The sequence below is a fragment of the Arvicanthis niloticus genome, chromosome X, assembly GCF_011762505.2.
Source record: "Arvicanthis niloticus isolate mArvNil1 chromosome X, mArvNil1.pat.X, whole genome shotgun sequence".
In the NCBI taxonomy this organism is placed as follows: domain Eukaryota; kingdom Metazoa; phylum Chordata; class Mammalia; order Rodentia; family Muridae; genus Arvicanthis; species Arvicanthis niloticus.
Genome location: NC_047679.1, coordinates 213,033 through 226,477, shown reverse-complemented (window position 1 = coordinate 226,477; position 13,445 = coordinate 213,033). Strand labels below are relative to the sequence as shown.

General features: G+C 39.3%; 1 pseudogene; it reads right to left on the bottom strand.

Annotated features, from left to right (window-relative positions):
- Nucleotides 1-1,749: 1,749 nt before the first annotated feature.
- LOC117694135 (B box-binding protein-like) lies at nucleotides 1,750-12,608 on the bottom strand (annotated as a pseudogene).
- Between the last annotated feature and the right edge of the window lie 837 nt (nucleotides 12,609-13,445).

Below are 13,445 nucleotides of genomic sequence, written 5' to 3'. Positions count from 1 at the left end.
AGAAAGAGACTCAAAAAAATTTGAGATGGGAAACTTAGGCTTCCTTTTCAAGTTTCTGTATTTGGTAATTATTTTCCTACTTCTTGCTGCCAAGTTGCCAGGCACTGGTATTGGATGCTGCTTGTTTTTCCTTTTCCTCTTCTTCTTTTTCATTTTCTTCTTTCCCCTCTTATTCCCCTTCTCCTTCTTTTTCCCTTGTTTTGCCTCTGTATTATCATCCTCTTCCTCCACCCCCTTCTTTGGGAGGTTTATCATAAATAAAAGGGGAGAAGAGAGCAAAGATGGACTTGGGGATCACTAGACTGAGCTGTGCTATGTGTGGAAGGGAAAAGAGGAAGAGGGAAGCAGATGTAACAGCCAGGAGGCCCAAAGGCACAAAGAGGGTACAATCAAAATTGTTAGATAATATAGAGAAGAGCAGCCCAGGCCCCTAGGATGGAGAGTTCTGGGTAGGTGTGTATACCAGCCATGACCTGCAGGCCCAGTAACAGGGACTAATGGACTGTAGAGAGAGCTTGGCAGACAGTGTCCATTTTGATATGTTACATAGCCACCTCAGTCTTTTGTCCTTATTTGAAACCTTTTGGCATGATTCTGATCAGGTATCTAATATGGGGAAGAGGGCATGTTTATGTTTTTTTCTGCAAGATGCTGAAGGAGTATGGTAGCTGCCAGAGTGATGGGTGAGACATCCAGATGCTGGGACAAAGAATGATGCTGAGCTGTGAGCTTGCTGAGTGCCCGGACAATGGTGTCTGGGGAGCTGTATTGGACATATATTTTTGACCCACCTTTGTTTTTCTATAACCCAGATGGGACAAGCTGCCTTGCCTCAAGTTTTTAAACCTTGTGGGACAGAGAATCAAAAAGAGAAGCTATAATGACACTTGTATTTTTCTTAAATGTGACCAGTTATTCAGACTCAATCATGAACTGGTCTAGAAATAAAGCCAATATTGGAAATAACAGTTTTCATTTGGAAGGCTGGATCTGGAAATTTTCAGAGATATATTTGGAAGTTAGCTGCAGTTCTCTATGATGTTACTTTAGCAAGAGATAAAGTTGGGACAAGATCTGGATTTCAAAAAACAGGTGTTGGCACATGTGTTAAGGCTCTTTTAATTGTCAAGTTAAAATGATTTTGTTTCTTCTACAGTGTTTATTGTAAGTTGCATTGATTGTACACTTTCTAACTGTGTTAGTGTGTTGAAACCTGGCATGTCTGTTAAGGAGTCTATCAATCAGCTTTTGTCTTATTGCCATGAGTATTACAGAACCTTGATATTCTGAAAAAAAGCTTACAAATACTGGAAGTGAGTCAGGCTTTAAGCATAAGCAAGAGGGTAGTGGGCTTGATTATTACTGGTATAACAGCTTTGATTACATTAATTGCTAGCACCACTGCTTCTGCAATTGCTTTGACACAAAAAGTTAAGACAGCTACTTTTGTTAATCATTTACCAAAAAATGTTACTAATGTGTTGAATATACAAGAGGATTTAGATAGGCATTTGACACATTGGATTGATGCTCTTTGTCCTATTCAAATTATTGGAAGCAGGTTCAGAGTTTAAGAGTAAGGAGTCATCTCGAGTGTCATGCCAAATACCAATGGAGTTGTGCTACTTCTAAAATCTAGAATGATAGTCATTATAATTAGGAAAAAGGATAGCAATAATAAGGACAAGGAAAATCAGTGAGATGAGACTCAAGGTCAGCAGCCACCACAACAGTCAGTATTGGCGTAACTCAATTACTGATGCTATCCTTTCTAGGCTGTTTTGGAGGAAGGCCCCTGAGGAATCTTAGTCTGTAATACCTATGCATATTCAGTCTCATTGGTCTACCTTGCTCTCCTACACTCTGGTTATCAGTACCCTCCATCACTTCTACTTGCACAGGAGGACTAGAATACTGTGGTCAATGCCCATAGAGCCTCTTCATGTAATAAGGTGGGGAATATTAACCTGTGATCAAGTCATCAGTGTTTTTGGGTCTGGCCTTTGAGTGTGATTTCTGATCCAGTGTTCTTTTGTTCACTCTCACTGCTCTGGTAGTTTTGCTGGTAATTGCATCAAGGAGCCCTATGACTTAGATAGCATCTATAATGGTTATGGTCTGCTGCGTAACTACTGCCTCTAACTGGAACTCTTCCAGGACCTATAACATTTTATACCTCTGCACCCTTTTCTTCCTCAGCATCTCCTATACTGTGAAGTAATTCCTGGGGCTATTCTTCTTTATGGCAGTCAGTCTTGAACCAAATATATCTTCCTTGGTGTCATTCCTATTGATGAAACTGTATCTGTTTCTTACATTGAACCATTTTACTGTTCTCAAAACTTTTGTTGTGAAGAAGACATTATCCATGCAGGAGAGTGCCACTGATGTGAGGCCTATCATGCCTCCACTACCTACACAGCTGCCTGTGGAGCCCAACTTGTTGGCCGGGGCTCTGAGGGTGATGGTCGTGAAAGCAGAGTGGCTGCTGGACCTCGCCAATCATGTTTGAGGCAGTGGTGACTAGGATAGGTGGCAAGAGCTGGGGTTCCTTCCATGAAGTGATGGTGAATAGGTTGGCTGTGGTGTTGAGGCTCTCAGGGCTCTTTGGTTCTTTGTCCCTTAAACAGTCAGGCAGGTATTTGGTCTTATAAAATAGGTATTACAGCTTATCAGAAAGTGGGTGGTTACTCCCATAACATTCCTGACATGCTTGCACCAGTGAACACATCTTATGAAGCCAATTGATACAGTATCCAGAGTTACAGCTGGGCAAAACTGGTAATTATTTTTCTTCTCTGGTATCATAAAAATACTTTCTAGCATCATGAAAACTACCCAGTAATGGTTAAGCTTTCAGATGAGTACCAGATTGATTTCCTTGTGTTCTGTGACACAATATTATTTTGTAAATGATGACTTAAAATTTTTGGTATTTAACAGTATGTGCAGGCCCTCATGTATGGGGAGCCAACAGAAGGCAGCTATCATCCTTGCAGCCATCTTGAGCCATATACCCTGATAAGAGACTTGTTTACAACAGCCTACAACAGCTGAGCACACTCTGATAACATCTTCTTTTATATACCCAGGATCTTCCCTTGGGTATGTGAGACTTAAAGGTGTGACTTAAAGGTGTGATTGAGAGACAAGACTTAAAGGCATGACTTAGAAGTGAAACATATAAAAAGCGAGAGGCAGACCGAAGACTTATAACTTGAAAAAAGAACTTGGACTAGCAACTTGGAACTGGGAAAGAGGCTAGCAACTTAGAACTGAGATTAGGACTTGAGACTTATTACAGCTGGAACTAGGATTAGAACTTGAGACTTGGTACTAGGAACTAGGGACTTGGAACTTGGACTAGGAACAAGAAACTTGGAAAGAGAGAAGAAGAGAGACTAAAGAATAAATGGGATTGAATCACACTCTGTCTGGTCTCCATTCTTCGCATCTGTCTTCACTCTCTCTCTCTCTTGTTGAACCCTGACCTGTGGGACCGTAGCAGCTTGGGGCAGTGCGGGCTCTAGCAACTTAGCCCCCAAGGCTTTTGGCAGTGCGGGTTACAACATTGATAGAGTGCCCCCGACATTTTGGCCCCCAAGCATGGGGCAGAGTAGTCTGTGACATTTTGGCCCCCAAACATGGGGTAGTGCGGTTCTTGACACTCATGTTTTTGATAATTATAAAATTTGGTAGGTCTATAATTTACAGGATGAGACAAAGGACAGAGATCCATGGGAATATATATATGTATATAAGTTAGGGGCATCAAAAGGCTGCAAAACCAGAAAAAAACCTGATGCTGTTAATAGGGTCTTTTGGGAAATCCAAATGAAGACAGTAGCTTGCTTCAATCTCCCTGTTTCCATTTGGGTTCAGTCTTGAGCAAGTTTCTTAACTTCTCCAAACCTGTTTCCTCACTGCATGCAAACTTGCTCTTGATCTTCACATCTACATGGATTTTTTTCCAGATTTCTACTTTATTTGGATTCTTTTCTCCACATTGAATGGGGAAACATCTAAACAAACAAACAAACAAACAAAAATCCAAGCCAAACCAAACTAAAACAAACAAAAACAAAAAACCCAAACCTACCACCACCACCACCACCACTACCACCACCAACTACAACAACAAAATTGATGAAAGAATCAGATCAATATCAGTGTCTGTTTTAGTCAACTTAATCATTGTTCTAAGACACCAGAATCTTTTTGTATAAATTCTAGTGATTCTATGAAGGATTCCCACTCCAGGAAATTGCTGAGGACTTTAAAAGAGAATAGTAATGAGTTGAGCCTCATTCCTGTGTTGGGAAGTCAATCCATAAATACTATGCTCTAGAGATATACATGAGTCAAACCTAAAGTATCTCACCCTTAATTGTATGGAGACTAAAGTGATAATCTATGCTTGTTCCTGCCTCTACCTTGCTGTGAAGCTAATACTCTTCTGCACACACAGTATGTATAGCTTTATCCAACCTTGCCTTACTGACATTATTCCTCCTTTCCTTTCTTCACCCATATTTTTATATTCTTTGGAACCTTTTCCTAGAAAATGATCCCATACCCTATATCCATAATTATGAATATATTTTGGTATATTTACTTATCCCTTCCTGACTTGTCTTCTTCAATGTTCTTGACATCACAGTGTATTCCACTCCTATATTTCTTTAGATGATAAGTCCTGTAACTCTTCCTAGATGCCTCACATCTACCAGGGTCTCCAGATCCCACGAAGACTAGGGTTAGAAAGTCAAATTTCCATACTTGAAAGCTGTGTGAGAGCAAGTTCAAAATTGCACCAGTAATGACTTCATCTGTGGATGTTGTTTCAAAACCATTGGAAATAATATTTTTTAGTGTTGAGAGTTGAACCCAGAGCTTGAGACATGTAAGCAGGTGTTCTAAAACCAGTAACCCTAGTGTACACATCATTTAACATGAGGGGCTTTCATTTCTTCCAACATACAATGCTCTAAAATAGAGTCCTGTTCACTTAATGAAAGTTGACTGCATCATCTCTATATTTTGCAAGTATATACTAGTATAAGATTGTCCCAAGCCATGATTTTATCAGAAAGCCAGTCTTCAAGGACCTAGGATGGTGCTGAGCACATAAATTATGTTCATTAGATGCTTGTTGAATATATAACATCTGTGATGCATCAAGTTTGTTTCTAAGAATTAGGTATAAATAACCCCTATATGCAAATATGTGTAACCAAGAAAGAAAGAAGGCAATAATTGGGAAAATTTTATACCTATTATGTGACAGTGACTGATTCAGGGGCAATGAAGGATAGGTTTTTCCCTGTGCAGCATGTACTGACTAGTAACACAGTACAGTGAGAGGGAAAAGCCCAGACATATTTCCAGTGGAGTAGAGGAGGAGATAGTTGTGCAGAGTGGTATATTGGTTTGTTCTCTCTTCCCTCTCTGTCTCTCTTTGTCTCTTTCTCTTTCTGTCTCTCTCCCTACCTCTGTCACTCTGTCTCTGTATCTCTCTCTCTCTCTCTCTCTCTCTCTCTCTCTCTCTCTCTCTCCTCTCCTCTCCTCTCCTCTCCTCTCCTCTCCTCTCCTCTCCTCTCCTCTCCTCTCCTCTCCTCTCTACCCCATGGAAGTTCAGAGAAAAATATGTTAAATCATAAAACTGCACTGTTTGCAATGTTCATATTTGGGTAAGAGAAGTGTAGAACACTTCAGTAGAGAAAATGACTGATAGAATGTGACTCAAATATTTTCAGAACAACATACTTTAGGTTTACTTCTTGTTCAATGAAATACAGGTATCTAACATATTCATCATATTATAATGCTAACCAGTGGGAACAGAGTGTTTGATAACAATCATGAAAAAATGCTTTCAGAGTTCTTGTCAGTGGGAGCAGTGCTAATAGAGTGCTCCACAGTGGTTGGAACAATCGTTACTGAATAGCACAAAATGAGTCTAATGGTGATGCAGTGTTTCCAGTGAGGTTGAAAAACATTAGCCAACTTAGCACAGTGTAATCACCAGGCTTTGGTGGGTACAAAGATGTCTCAACAGTGAAAAGTACTTGCTGCTTTTTCGAAGGGCCTAAGTTGAGTTCTCAGCACCCACATTGGGCAGTTCAAAACCATCCCAAACTCAATCTCCAGGGGATCCAGTGCCACCTTCTGATGTCTGCAGGTACCTAAACCTAGGTGTCATGCACTTGCAGAAGCAACTACATGCATACCTTTAAATGAAAATATAAACCCCACAGACAGACAGACAGACAGACAGACAGACAGACAGAGAAGAGGTTTCAGAGGGTGTTTGTCACAGAGTAAGAATACTAATTCTTCACTGTGGGAATTTTTTCTTTCATTTGATATTCAGGGTACCAGAGTTGTTTCCATGATTCTGAATGATCACCAAATTCTTCTCACCAGCTTTTCCCTGTTTGGGGATGAAATGAGGAGAGTGAAGAAAAAGAATTGTCTGAGAATCCCTACCACTTATCATGCCATCATCAACTTATCCTCTTCCCCAGCAAAGCCTCAGAACCGGTGTCCCAAGCAAATCCTTTACACAGGTCACAGTGTCTGCTTATCCTGGCGCCTGCACATTGAGAGCTGATCTGAGGTTTGGGAACTTAGAGGACTACAGGTAGGAAGGAGCCTTATATAAAGGATAAGAGTAGAGCAAGTGTGGGATGTTTCATTAAGCATGAATGTTGTACCTCAAAGGATTAGATTACATTAATGATTTGGGGAACAAAGCACTATACCATAGCAAGGATGGATGCTCCTTTTGAAGGATATAAGAAAGGGCTCAAGGGGTCAAGTGTTCACTTACAGGTTAGTGATTTTCTTCATTATCACTGCTCACTTCAAACATTAGGATATGCTTTCTTTTCTGAGATCTTTGTTTTCTGGCACACCCATGACTTCGCTTGGGTCCTGATGTGAGGAAGGGTTAAAAGTAAGAATTAGTTCTGGAGAGAAGAGTCCATCCGCATTTAACCAGGTGAGCAGAAAACTAATCCCATTCACAGGGCTATAGCCCTTATCCATATGCTGATATCTTCTGGCTCAAACAGCCTGACTTTAAAACAGCATCAATATTTTCCAAAGGCCATTTCTGTTATGAATATCTGCCCTTCCATTGTCAGGTTCAGATAAATTCCCATTTCACTCCTCACTAGAACATTCTCCTGTCTGTATTTCATTGCCCAGGTTTTCATACAGAGATAATTATGTGAGCAACTATAGATTGTGAGAAAATTTGAACTCAGTGGAATGATTGGAAGAGTTTATAAACAGTGACTCTTTAGTTGCATCCTTTGGTCTAAGGGTTTGAAACTCAGAGCATGTAGAAGACTTACACTGTGCTACATGGCTTATACACGAAGTACAAGCCAGAGCATAATCATGAAATCATATTCTATCCTAGAAGATAGGGCTGGCAGTTTTTTATATCCTATGTTTGTGCAAAGCCCATGACACAAACCCAGACCACACTACAGAGCAGCACCAAGAAAGCTAGTTGCCGTTTCCCTATTGATTTTTCTCACCTGTTGCCACCTCACTGCGTCTCCGAAATACACTTGATTTTGCTTGGGTATGCAGGCATCTTTGAGCCCTTTCTGAGCCATGTGCACCTGGCACTCTCTTTTTGCAATTTCCATTCCATGCTGCCTCCTTCTGGACCTTTCAGATATTAAGGGAACATGTAAAATGTATCAGTGGCACTTATTCAGTGCAAAACACCTAATTCATGTTTTCCAATTTTTTTTTTAAGCACACAAATGTCATTTGGACATTTTCAAAGATGTATATATTATAAAAACATTTACTCTCCATTACTCTCCCTTGAGTGTCTCCCACTGACATTGATGCCCTTCCACATCTGAACCACATTCATCTCTTCCATGTTGAAAAAAACTAATGAATTTAATTAGGGTTACTCATCAGAAATGTCAGGTAAAATTTACCAGTGGCAAGAGGCAAGAATAAATAATATGTCTCTTACTCCTCAGGTAAATCACTAACAGTACACAACTCTTTTGATTTTCTTAGAAACTGTTAAGTTGTCTATAAATTGTTTGGGACAATGGAGCCTGGCCTGCACCTCTTTTCATGTCAGAGTGTTGATGTTCATGTCTCCTTTATGTATTTTATTATTGTGCTTCCTCATATCTTGGAGGTTATTTTATTATTGTGCCTAAATACAGAGGTGCACAGAAGCTTAGAAGGAGAAAGAATGAACTAAATGAATCACATTTCCCAGAACGAAAATGTTCTTTATCTTTTTTTTCAGACAAATATTAAGGAAAAGTTAAATGATGTTCATATAACTGGGAGTGTGGTATACATAAAATTTAGGAAAGAGAGAAAATAGAGGAATACACTGTGTCTGAAGGACGGGGATCCTAAGAAATATAAGTGTTCTACACAGAAGCTTGTGGAACACTATATGGACAATAAAGGAAATGATAGAAAGGAGAAAGCACTGTATACCAGGATTGTGTATGGAAATGATATAGGGAAAGGAGGAAAAAAATGAGCCACAATGATCTAGGTATCAAAGAGTGTGGTAATGGGTGGTGTGTCAACACACCTAATCCTGATGAGAACATTGCATGTGGAACTAGACAAAGGGGCACCTGTTCCAATTCTTCTATGTCAAGGGGAGTCATAAGCCACGAATCCCAAGCTAGAGTTCTTTCATCTTGTTCATTCATGGTGTAGAGAACCCATGTACAACTTGAGGAAACAGACAAGAGATTCTAGCTTATATGCACTTTAATCTTTTTGTTTCATGTATGTTTTTGATTTGATAGCTCTCCCTACGTACCCTTCAAAGGTCTCAGTGTCATCATCTCACATAGTTCTGGTATTATATGCATGCCATAACAGGAAAGAAAAACATAGTTAAATGGAGTAATAATAAAGTTGAATGCTTTTTTTATGATACTTTTAAAATTTTCATTCTTAACAGATTCTTTGATTTCAACTCACAGATCCATTAAAACCCTAAGATTAATTTATGCAGCAATTGGAGCTATCACACCACAAACAGGTGCATCTGAGGGTTTTACTTTGCTGGGACTGTGAATCAGAGAGTTCAAATGTGTAGAGACTGTCTTGAAGGATATCATAGTGGGTGGTGTTTACAATGAAATGCCTATCATCTCCAGTCATTTCAGAGACCCATTTATAGAGACCAGCTCTTGCTTCCTTCTTAGAAAAATAGGTGTTAGAAGGAACGTATGAGGCTCATTTGTGGGAGAATACCAAAAGAAGGTTTCCTACGAATCTTAGACACCAATGAAGACATGAATTCATTTCAATAGTCTGGGATGGGTTATAGATTATAAACTCAGTGGAACTGCTGCTCAGGTCAGTACTTTAGCATGTTTAGTCACAAAAGTCTCATCCTTAATATTAGCAATAAATCATAATCACATACTCATTATTGTTTAAAGAAATAAATTGTAATGACTTTTTAGGGTTCTAAGAGGTTAACTGGTATTAGTTCATTAAAATAACATTAGAAAATAGTGTGATTCAGACCACTGTCTGTGGTACTAGATATTGAAGCTAGAACATTGATCACAACTAGGCAAGTACTCTACAACTGGAGAATGACTGCAAGTAATGTGACAACTGAAGATGTTTATTTATCATAATAATTATCATACTATAGATGCTACATCAAGCATTGTGAAGAAGAGAGCAGAAAGTTTGTAGAAGTTTTCCTAATGGTCAAATGCTTACCTGTCAGGTTTCAAGCTCTGTGACTCATTCTCTGCATCACAAAGCAGAAATGAAGGAAGAAAGAAACAACAAAGGAGGAAGAAAGTAATAAGGAGAAAGAATAGAAAATAAAGAACTACAGAGAAAAGAGAAGAAAACAAGGAGATGAACAGAGGATAGGTGTGGGAATTGATCATTTCACATCTTCCATACTCACCAATGTGACTATAAACTGAGGGACCAATGTGGTCAAATACTAGAGAAATAGGAGATACTCACCTTCAGGCCTTTTGTATGTTCCATGACAAATGTCGACTTAGAATGTTCACCTATAGGAGGATGACAAGTTAGGAGGTATTGCTTGTTAGCCAATATTTCTGAAGATCAGGCCCATGAAACTACTGTAAATGCTGGAATGGATGGTTACAGCCATCTCATGGAGGAGAAGTGAAGCAGGGCTTCTCATTCTCTTGACTAATACCTTGCCAATTAAAATTTCAGCTCAGAAAGCTCCTACTGCTGTTACTTTATAAAATGTGGGCTATGCCTCATCATAGCTTTGTCCTATTCTAGTGTGTTGTTTTTATATTCCCTACAGCATTACATAAACTTTTGTATCATTTGCAATTATAGATGTAGAATAATGAAGACCATTTTACTTGAAATGAGTAAATCTTCAGGTGTTAAATGTATGAGAAAGGCACTGAGTAAAAAACTAGGTGGCTTAAAGTACTGATCACGCTGCTATATAACATGACTGGTTGTCAGGCTTGGAAGAGGTTTCCTACTTGAAGTTGAAAAGGACAATGAAAAATAAAAATAAACCATTGGTGGTCAGATTCTGTAAATACTGCCTGTATGAAGCAACTGTCAAAATAAAATGTCTATGACTCCTTAAAAATGTGTGAGAAAGGATGCGTGTTTCAGCCTAGTGCTACTGGTTTCTATACAGTAAAATAATTCTCCTTTAATATCAAAAGCTGTGCATAAATACCACACCTGGACCTTGAGGTAACTTATAGTGCTATATAAAATTGTACATCTGGGTTACTTTCTTGAGGAGTATAGGTCTGTGGGACACAGTATATTCTGACTCTCTTTGGAAGTTTTATGTTAGAATAGAAGAGCAAATGAATATATTTTGTTGTCATCTGTCTCATTATTATACATATTCTTCATATGTTCAAGGATATGGACTCTTGAACCATTCACATTTTTATCCTGTGTAGGGACTATTTCCTGACATGCAGATGAGCTAGATCTCTCCTCCCCTCCCTTCCCCTCCCCTCCCCTCCCCTTTCCTCTCCCCTTTCCTCTTCCCTTTCTTCTCCCCTTTCCTCTCTCCTTTCCTCTCCTCACCTAATCCCCTCCCCATATCTCCCCCTTTCTCTTTCTCTCTCTGTGTAGTGTGTCTGTCCTTGTTTTGGATAGGATACAAGACATTGGACATTAGGATAGGATACAATTATTCCAATCGAAGATGTCACATATTTGCTATCCATATGTAACTAATCATAGTAATACACAATCTTTTTTAATGTCTTAGAATTTGATACATCAATGTCATCTATGTAATTTGCTGAATAAACTCTTTACCACTCAGCCCTGACCTGGGGAAGGGAAGCAGTATCTGTGACATTTCCAAGCATTAAAATGAAGACGCAATTCTCTACAGCCTCTCCCTGCCCATTCACCTTCATGTTCACGGTCAAGACCTTCATCAGATTCCTTCATTAGGGATTCTGTGATATGATCCTTTCCACGCATGAAAACTGGTTGGTTGACTGTGACCCCTAGAAGAAAATGAAAGTGTTGTTTTAATTTAAAAGAGCATAAAATGGAGAAAGGCAGGGAAGGTGCTGGGATTCAGCACAGACAGTAAAGCCCAGCAGGCCAAAGAACTGCAGGAGAGAAAAATGGAGGCTGCAAGTCCTGAGCCCTGTGGTTGCTGGTCTCTGCTATCACCTCTGCTGCTATCACCTCTGCAAGTATTGGAACAGAGTAGGATACTCAGCGAGTGCCTTTACCTTTCTTTCATGAAGAAAATGAACATATGTGAGAGGAACACAAGGGACTGGGGAACACATGGGCTTGTACAAACAAACGAACAAACAAACAAGCAAACAAATACTTCATTTTACCTAGGCCTGTCATTCTGATGTAGTTTCTTTTCATAAACACATAGGCACTTTTCTGCCATTTGGTCAGCTTTGCCCATTCTTCCTCAGAGAAGTATTTGGAAATATCTTTGAAGGACTAGAAAAGAAAATAAATAGAATCTTTGACGGCTACTTTGCTGGACATGTGTAAAATTTAGCTCAGAATTCCTTCTTTGTAACAGAAACTTGATCACCTAGAATGTCAAGATAGTCTGTCCTGAACAAAGTGAAGGCCACATGAGAAATAAGACATAGCAACAGCTTCTTCCCAAGAATACCAGAGGTGGTCAATATTGGCTACTTGTTCTCTTGCATTTGTAAATGTTGGAGTCACTAAATAACCAAGGTTACAGATCACAATATTCATATCAACAGGGCTACAGTAGAAGGACATGCTGAAAGTGTGTGTGTGTGTGTGTGTGTGTGAGAGAGAGAGAGAGAGAGAGAGAGAGAGAGAGAGAGAGACAGAGAGAGAGAGACAGAGACAGAGACAGAGAGACAGAGAGACAGAGAGAGATCTTGAAATTTTTGCATGTCTTATGGAGACACTGTTTCTTGTACCTTGTGACTCTGTACTCTGCTTTCACTTCATATATTGGCCCATGGTTGTTAAGCTGCCCCTGCCCAATCCCCACCATGACTCCTTACCTTGAACATTTTCTCTTGTTTAAAAATATCCCCAGGGCTCTTTGTACAGGAACTGTCTGTCTTCATGAATCTGGAGAAAGTATCATGTTGATGATCATGAACTGACTCTCTCCAAGCACAAAAACAAATTTCCTGTAGAAGAAGATAGTGTAGAGGGATAGTTGCACTCACAACTTGGAAGGATTGTGTTCCTCTTAATCTCTGGGATAATATATACTAGAGATCTCTGGGAGAAGTAGTTGTTAGGAATAGGAAGGATTCCATCAGCATGTATGAAGTGACTCTTAGTATCTGAGAATTGGTGTTACTGTCCTGACTAGTTCCTCGGAAGCGTATCTTAAACTGAATAGAAAAGAGAAGGCTGTTGGATTTGGCAGGTACAGAAACAACATATTCTCACCTACTTGTGGAATGTGAAAACTGATTTTATAGAGGATAAAAAAAAAGAGTTGTCACTGGAGATGAGTGATAAGAAGTTCAGTAGAGGAAGGTAGAATAATAAATACCAAATACAATCATAATTATTGATTGATTACCTATCAATCAATGTGCATAGTGGGAAAGTATGTTTTGGGGGCTGTGTGATATAGTACATGTGGATTTGAGAGGACAACTTTGAGAGGTTGTTTTTTCTCATTCTACTTCCAAAAAATAAAATATGATGTTTTCATTTTCCAGGATTTTTGAGCCATTTTAGGCTTAAGTACAGATGAACAGAAAACAATAACCCTTCAAATACCTTTCTATGTAGTCTTTCCCCTTTGTCCAAACTCTCCTAAGTTTTGTCACCATCCAAACTGCAAGGTTAGAGTGAAATATTAGTAACGGCTAAGCTTGTCTTTTAGGCCACGTGTCTGATAACCTTTAAAAAAACAAGGTACATAGAGATGAAACCACAGGGTT